The sequence below is a fragment of the Argiope bruennichi genome, chromosome 11 (genome assembly GCF_947563725.1).
Source record: "Argiope bruennichi chromosome 11, qqArgBrue1.1, whole genome shotgun sequence".
Taxonomy (NCBI): domain Eukaryota; kingdom Metazoa; phylum Arthropoda; class Arachnida; order Araneae; family Araneidae; genus Argiope; species Argiope bruennichi.
Genome location: NC_079161.1, coordinates 51,543,319 through 51,552,972, shown reverse-complemented (window position 1 = coordinate 51,552,972; position 9,654 = coordinate 51,543,319).

Genomic DNA, 9,654 nt, shown 5'->3' with positions numbered 1-9,654 from the left:
GCTGAGGTTCGTAGTTTTTATTATTTTGTAATCACACTTCATATACCAACTGAAGGTTATTCCTAATATTTATTTTCACCAGTTTTTTTTAAATTTTTGTATTTGGCATTGTGTTGTTCTATTGTTCTCTGTTAATGGATGACTACTTGTTTCAAAACGATTTTGGTGATTAGTTTTGATTTGAGTATTAGTTAGTGTTATCAGAAGAGAAGATCTCATCGCAAGGAAACACAATTTCTAATGTTATTATTTATTTGCATTTAAAGTATACTACAAATAATAATTTAGGTAGATATATATAGGAAGACTACCTATTGCAGTGATTGTCTTCAGGAAAATTACTTCAGTCCTTTACCGATCATGGTCCTTAGAACCCAAAACCACCCTTCGTTCAAAAGTATATGTATATAACGCTTTGCTTATGTTATCTTGTGAATAGGATAACTCGAGTAATTTTGTTTGGATTTTAACTGGCTTGGAATATGTTGTTAGAAATGTAAAAATCTCGGATGAATTCGTACATGGCCCATCTTGCTGAAAGGGGGTTAAAATGTTCATTTCGCTGTAATTTTCTTAATATTGAAAACAGAAAAATAAATCCAATTAGCCAAATTAGCAACTCATTAAGATGAATAGCTTTTGTATTTAAAGTTTTTCAATAACTGCAATATCTTAGAAGTTAGAAGCTGAAAAGATATTTTCAAGCCCTAATTTTGACTGTTTTTAACATCAACAATTTATGTTGCCAGATAGTAACTTACAAAGGAAGGGCATGAACTGGGAAATTGAGTTAAAGATTCAAACTTTGAGTATACCTTATATACTTGTAATCTGCAGCGGTCGCTGTAAGTCCTGATGGTGCAATTGGAAGAATACCCACTCCATGTTCGAGATTAAAAACATTTAAATTTCTCATACTTTTTTTTTCCCCCCTTTCAAAAATTTTTTTTAATTTACAGATAATTTTAATCAATATGCTTTTAATTTTTAAGAGAAAAATATTTTTAAATTTAGATGTGTTTTTAATAATATAAAAAATATTTAAATTGAATTAACCCCTTGCAGAAATTTTATTATAATGTTTTTTTAAGCAAAGGCAAACATTTATTCTCCTAATTTTTGAATTATAATTTATTTTTAAAAGGAGAAATAATTATAAATTCAAATGCATTTTTCAAAAATGTTCAAAATTATTTAAATTATTAATTTATCCATAATTTCAATCAATGTTATTTACTTTTGTATATAAAAATTAATGTTTTTCTCTTAATACTCAAATTGTAATTTAATTCTTAAAAGAAAAATAATTATAAATATTGATGCATTTTTTTCAAAAAAATTTTACTTAATATTTCTATGAGTTTATTACTTTCAATGACAATAAAGAATGAAAATGGTATTTATCATAGAATCATTGGAAATAAAATACTTTTTAACACCTTGCACAATTGATGATTGTTCACAAGATCAATATTAAATAGATCTATAGGAAAACATTTTTCGTTTACATTTTGTTTTTTGTCAGAAATTTGGGGAATCTACTGAAGCATTCTGTATTATGTTATTAAAAATTTTGAACCATCTGCCTTTGCATTCAACAACTTAACACCTTCTTTCTGTTTCTTTTCGATTTTAATATTGGGAAAACGTTTGCTGCCATATTTAATGAAGTATTACCTGCTCTCTTTAATTTTCATTGTAAATACAATTTTGTTGAGTTAGAACAAAAAATTAAACTTGATTGGAATCAAAAAATTTTATAACTTTTCATATTTTAAGATTATTATAATTTAAATTATTTATCATCTTTAAAGGTGTATTTATATTTTAATGTTTGAAAATTTAATTATTATTACATTTCCAGTACCATGTGAATGAACATAATTGTTCATAAAAAATTAGTGACATACCAAATTGGAAATTAATGATGCATTAAATTGAAAAGCTTTTATAGAAAATTAATAATATATCAAATTAAAATAAATAATATTGAAATTAGAAATCTATTAAATTGAAATAGCCTTTAAGCTATGAAATCAATTTAAATATTTATTATCTTTAAAAAAAACATCAAAATTTAGAATTATTTTTCTTTTGAAAATTAAAAGCATATTGATTAAAACTATTTGTAAATTGTGAAATATTTTTGGAAGGAAATGAAAAGTAAAAAAAATCCAGCATAGAACCCTGGTCACGCTTGACTTAAATAGAAAAATGAATGTTGTAATGGACGACGGCAAGGATGGGTATAGATGTTAAAGACGTGTTCGCTTAAAACCCGTGATATAATATCAAATATTAACACTCCCACGACAATGATGCATACTTACCTGATAGGATGAGATATGTGAATCAACATGAATGAATTCCACATCTGTTGAGGGCCGCGGTAAAGTCTCGGCTTCGGAAACGGAAGGTTTCAGATTCCAGGATATCCCTTCCTCCATGGTGCTGCGGTGACCAGTGGTAAGTTCTCGGCTTCGGAACCGGAGGGTTTCAGATTCGAGGATATCCCTTCCTCCATGGTGCTGCGGTGACCAGTGGTAAGTTCTCGGCTTCGGAACCCGAGGGTTTCAGATTCGAGACCCGATTCCACCGAAGAAGCGACGTATGAGCAGACCTGGTGCACGCCAAATCCGTTCGGGGCCAAACGTCCTTCCGCTGATGTGGTGTGGAAGTTTGGAGAGGATGTCAGCTCAGGTATCATCCTCGTCATTTGACCGCAGCTCAAAATTACGAGGTCTGTTTCAAAATAACAATAGTGTTGCTTTAAAACGGGGCGTTAATTTAATTAACCTAAACAGAATAACACTTCATTTCCATTCAAAGAAAAACATGTGGGCAGTATTTTAATTCTTTTGGCACAAAAGTCATATAGCTGTTTGAAACTGTTAACCCCCTTCCGGTAAAATGACGAGTACAACTCGTCATTGGTTTTTCATGCCATACAGCGCAATGACGAGTTATATTCGTCATGCGACTGAAGTTACTGTTGAATATAATAATAAATTTGGTTTAAATTTCTAGTGCACTGAATCCGGCAGCACTTTTATTACTTAAGTTGATATCGTAAGTCACTATCTCATATTGTTTGCTGTTAGATTGCCTTGGTACAAGTCCGGCCAAATTGTTGTTAGTCAGTGAATTTGCGAAATAAACATCGTAATGAATAAGAATAGTGTAAACTATGAAGATCAAGGTGATTAGCGTGTTTCAGGAAAATCAGGTGAAATAAGCATACATTTACCTGATACTGATAATGGAACTAATGATAGTGAAATATTACCAAGAAGACGAAAATGCTGTTAGCGCTTAATAAGTGATTTTAGTGAATGCTCGCTCTGGAGTCATAGACACATCATCAGAAGAATGGAATTGAAAGGAAATAAGATAATGTGCCTGAAATAAATAAATAAAAATTTATGGAAAATGCCTAGCGTAAACGTAGCAATAAATAATCCGAAGTCATTAGATATTTTTGAAAAAGTGTTGAATATGAACTTTCGAATTACAACTATATCCATATCAATAATATAATTTTAATTAACAATATGTATGAATTATGAAATGAACCAAGTTCTTCTAATAAAAATTAAAGGTTTATTTCATGCACAATTGTTCATAATTAAATCTTACTGGAAGAATTTAATAGATAAAATTCAACATTGTGCATTTTTTTCTCGCAGCTGTTGCGCAAAATTATACGTAGAACAAGTCTGAAGTATTGTTTTTGTGCACATTTCAGTTGGAAGTCTCAAAGAAGTGTCATGCATTAAGACAGCATTGAAAATCTTGATCTTTATTTTCATTATTGCTCTAATATCCAGTTTAGTTTGGTTTAGTTTAGTTTTATGAACGTCCCGTTTTAAAGCAACGCTAGGGCTATACCTTTCTAACTGCCAGAAAATTTACTGAAAGTGTTTCTGTTCACTTAAGATTTTCAAACACCTTTAAAGCACATTCTAGGAACATTGAAACACTGCCATGCCATTTACTTGTGAATGATAAAAAGTTTTTTCTTATTTAGGTCATACCGAATAACTATTTCATTTTAATTAGAGGAGAGGATTTAAATTCCCACTCTGATTTGTTGTTATAATGAAAGAATATCCAAAAGGACAGATCCAACCACCAAACAGGGATGACAAATGGCTTCTGCAGATATATCAGCAGGAGATATAACTTCGGGATATATAATGATTCATAATGGTCAAACAGTAGCCTTTTACTTCTGTTGAAGGTATGGCATTTATTATATCAATGTGAATAAGAGAAAACCTCGAATCAGATAATGCAGCAGTGATAAGAAATGTCTTTACATTCATCTGTTCCTTTGATTGTTAACGTGCAATACAACTTTTTGTTATTAATGTGCCATGCAACCTTTGACTCGTATCTTGATATCTTTTCTCGTATTGTGGCACATATATCTAGATGAAATTAACTTTAATATTCTTTCTATTCTTGCATATGGAAGTGTTTAAATAGGATTCTCTGAAAAGGTTCTTGCACAAATGGCCTTGGTGCATCAGTTGAGGTATCAAATAAAAGTTATGTTTAATAAATGGACAAGGTATTATTTCGGGTTCATTTGTTGGATAATTGCAAAGGCATTGAATTTAAAAATGCTGGATCAAAATTTTGATTTATTATAATTCTAGAACGGACATTGACAATTATATTGTGTAGGGTATGCCAAAAACGCCTAAAACTGCATTTATCCAATCCAAGTTTTGCTTTAATGTATAAATTAAAGATATTTAGTTGATATATATAGTAAAATTTCAATTCTCTAGCGTGTGTATAATTATTTATGGCAATATATATGGCTAATAGTTCCCTGTAGTAATATGGGAAACCGTTGTTAAAATTTTATTAACTTTACCGATAGAAAAGCAATTGGCTCTTAATTAGGACTATTCTGTTACATCGATGAGCTATCAACAATGTGATGACTAGCATTGACCCATAAACAATTTTGTTTTAGGAATTGAATTATGGAAAGGAGTTGCAGCAGCTTGAACTTTTCCGCATCATTAAATGCCTACCCGACTGTTTCCATTTTAAAGTACATTTTGTGGGTTAACTTTGCTTCTTTTATTTTAATTGATTCGCTTTTATTTTTAATACCTTATAAAAACTTATTTAATGGCACCAAAATATGCAGCTTTTGGAGAGGTAGGAACTATAGATTAAAATTAATCAGTGGAAGTAGTCACCTCAAAACTTTCTCGCAATAAAGGTGACACTCCGAGAATGCCTTGAATAGCATTGTCGCACAATAGTTACAAAACATTAACCTCTGACATGAATTTGGGTCGCGGTAAGGTCTCGGCTTCGGAACCAAGGGTTTCAGGTTCATGACTCGATTCCACCGAAGAACCGTCGTGTAAACGGGTCTGGTGCACCTTAAAGCCAAACGTCCTCCCGCTGGTGTGGTGTAGACATTAGGGTGCCAGCTCATGTGTCATCCTCGCCATCTGAACGAGGTCAAATTACGAAGTCCATCCCAAAATAGCCCTAGTGTTGCTTTAAAACGGGTCGTTAATATAACTAAACTGACGTGAATTTAGCATTTTTATTAAATCTACCATGTAATCCTTGGCGAGTGTTTTGGCGATTAATCCCTGGCGTGCTATTAATAGCATCCGAAAATCGAATTCGTGTTTTAGATGCGTTTTCCCACCCGATTGAAACAAAAATTAACCCAAAGTTACAACTGCAATAAAAAAAATCGTATACCAGATTTGATGTATTTATATCGCCTTGTTTTTGAGTTATCTTGTTTACATGTTTCTAAAAATACAGACCGACTGACTATCTCCTCCTTTTTGGATTTTGGCTCAAAATTCGATATGTGTCTAGATTATAGATGTTGATTCTGCGTACCGAATTTTATTCTCTCTAGATCTCTTCATTTTGTTGTTATTGTTTTAACTTATATTTGGACAGACAGACATCCTCTGGACGGAATTTGCTCAAAATTTGGTAAATTCGATATTAAGACCGAGTATCAGTTTCATCCATTGAGCTCAAAACGTTTTTGAGTTGTCTTTGTCAGAGACCGACAGACGGACATTTTCCGAAAAATGTGTTTTTCACGTTTACATTTTCTCGAAAGTACAGATCGACAAACTGTTGGCCTCTTGTTGAACTTGGCTCAAAATTTCATAAGCGTCAATTCTACATACTTTAAATCTGAGTAAAGAATTTCATCCGTCTAGCTCTCTTCGTTTTGTAACTATTGGGTTAACTTATATTCGAACAGCCGGATAAACAGATTTTGATCAAAATTTGACAGAAATTTATGAATTGATGTAAAGGTCGTGTAGTGGTAACATTATAAGCCAGATAACAACTTCCGGAGAAGAGAGAACTCTTTTGTCTAGTGGTTATGTTACTCGGCTATGAACCCTAACGTTGCGAGTTCGAACCTCAGCCCGCACAGTCGTATGCTAAATGCCGTCTGTCTAGCTCAAAATGTTTTTGAGTCACAAGAAGACAGACAAATAGGTGGACTTTTCCCAAAAATGCGTTTTTCGAACTCAGGAAGATATAAAACGCAGATATGCGTCAAAATCTCCGGTTCGTATTTTTTTGACGATTACTATACTTCCTCTATATTACATATACGAGAAAGTGAAATGACTGAAAAACTCATTACTGGGTTATTGTATTTGTTCTTGGAAATTTCAATCTACCTGATGTCCTTGTAGTGAAAGCTTATGAGCCAGTTAACAATTGCTTTTGTATTGTGGTCCTGTTACTGGGCTGCGAACCACAAGATCCCAGGTTCTATCCTCTCTCATTATGGTTCATTTCTGGATTCTGAAATTAATTTAAGTTTTTAATTAATTATTTCGGACGTGATCTCTTTAAACTTTGTAATAAAAAGCTCTCTAATAAATATACTTGTTGTATTATTGAACGTTAGGCATTATGAAAGAGCCTGTTAAAGTTCGGTCTTTGTCGATTATTCGCTGGAAAATGGTTTACACAAAAGTACTAAAAATTAATTGTGTGTTTAATAGTCTTTTTTCGGGACGTTTAAAATCAATATTTGTTACAGAGCTCTACTATTGTAGTCACAAAATCATGTACCAAATTTTATATATTTAAATCAATGCGTTTTTGAGGTATCGCGTTTCATGCTTATGAAAGTACAGTAATCCATTTAATTCTCTTGATTTTGTACTTATCGTGCTCAGTTGTACTCGGATAGGTAGACTTTTGAAGGGATTTCACTCAAATTCTGATAGAAATCTATAATTGTGGTATAAAGAACGTAAAACACATTTTATCTATCTTGCCCAAAGAGTGTTTGAGTTATGTGCCCACTGACAGACAAGCATAAATTCGAAAGTGAGTTTTTCGGACTCACGGAAGTTTGAAATAAGAAGATTCGTCAAAATCCCAAGTTGATTTTTTTTTTTTTTTTTTTTTTTTTTTTACTCGTTTACAATATTTTCTGTTGTATACATCGCATACAATTAAGTAAAAATTCTATTGTAATTCCGAATATGCATTTAATTGGCTTTAAACTAATTTCGTAATTTTGTAAACGTTCGAACAAAATTCTGAGGTGCTCAGAGGTTTCTCTAAAATTAATAATTTGCGAGAAGGCTATCAAAAAAGCATAGACAAATTTTAGGTCACGAATAATCGTCAATGAAGCGTTAAAAGGCAGCCATGCAATTACTACATGCGAGTGCTATAATAAGTGCCGTAGGTGTTGTTATGGCACTTTTGTTGACATCATCAGTATGCATTGGGATTCGAGGATATAAATTTAATATATTTGAGATTACTATATGAGATTTGAGGGAAAAGATTTCTGCAATATTTAATTCGGACATAAATTTGAAACATTTGGCTTTCGATTGTTATCACCTGAGCATCGAATACATAGTTGTTGTTGTTTTTTAATGGCACTTAGACAAGCCCGTTGATGGAGTTAGTGATTTTAAGCCGAGATAGTGTCTCTTGTTTTAGTGGCGCCATCTAGGGCCAAGAGTAAGTCTTAGCTACTTATGCGTCACATTCGCTTGCACAACCTCTTTTTACAAGGGGCCACATTCACACACCTCACAGATGAAGAACAACCATGCCCGAACCTGGACGCCCAGATCACGGGGAAGACGCGCTACCCCCGTGCCAGGACGACGGCTTGAATGTATAGTAATGGATGCTATATGTAACAATAAAACATATTCCTCTTGAAGGTCGCTTGGTATTATCTAATCGTGTTTTGGATTTCTATTTTCGCGATTTTCAATTAATCATATGTCAAATTAACCTCTTGTTTGTATGAAGTGAATCACCAAGCGTTAATCTGAGCGAGTAAGTTTCGTTATTTCTGGAAATTTCAATAGTAATTTTTCATATACTCTTGTTTTCAGATACTGTTTTCACCGGATGGATATCGCTGCCCCACAAAAATCACTGAGAGCTGATGCGTTATAAAATCGATAAAAAAAATTTCTCGAGCACTTGGTATCAATTTGAAGTTATACGAGAAATCTGTGCCTATTATGGGAGTTGAAATATTTCCTATCAAAATATCTTCTGAAATATAATATGTACCTGAATTGAAGAAGATTTAGCTACAAAATGAATCATTTGATTAGTCGGTACTTATTAATTAACAGTGAAAGAGCCAAAACTCGCCAAATGTAGCACCAAAACCAAATTGGCATTGCAATCCTATGAGCACGCTTCTAACTTAAGAGAAGAAAATAAGCGTCTGTTTACGCTGTTTATAGAAAACTAATAAACATTTTATTTATTTGTTTGTTTTTGCCAACGAAATTATCGCCAATTCTTTACCGTTAATTAATAAATACATATTAGTCTTTTTTTTTTTTTTGCAGTTTTAATGGTTAAAATATCAAATCCAATGTTCAAAAAATTTACATCCTTAAGTCTATCTAACGAATAAGCGATGAGAATTTTTCGGTAAAGTAATTGTCGTCTTCACGTCCTTCGACTCTTTTTTCACAAAAATGCAACAGGCGCATCTGCGGCTTTTTTTTATTAAACTTATGGTGATGCCAATAGCTTTCAAAAGTTTTTAGTCTTGATTTTCCTCGCTCTTTTAAAGCCAGATGCTGCTATGTCACAAATTCAGGAATCAAGCTTTTTAATTTCTACATACAAACGCTTTTTAAGGTGACCGACTATGTTCGGAACAAAATTATTCGAAAATTGAATCCTTCAATAACTTTTATTGTTTTCAAATACATTTTGAATTATAAATATGAAAATGATGAAAAAATTTATTTAAGAAGTATATTTTATAATATTTTTTAATTTTTTAAATTTTTTTTTAATTTATTTTTTAGGTTTATTAAAATATTGTTTTCAGAAACTGAGAAATTTTACCAAAACGGTTAACATTCTGCACCAAACTGCAATCACAATTTTCTTTATACCCAAGTTATAGGAAATAATAATCTATGAAATAACACAAAATTTAAAAATATTTGAAAAACAAGTAAATTGGGGAAAATGTATGTAAATATACATTTTTCAATAAATTTCCAGCTGAATTTTGATATAAACGACTATAAAATGAAAATTATTTCATCTGTTGCATCCGCATTTAGTATCGACTAAAATATGAAATTATTTCTCTGTCAAAATGCTAGAACATCA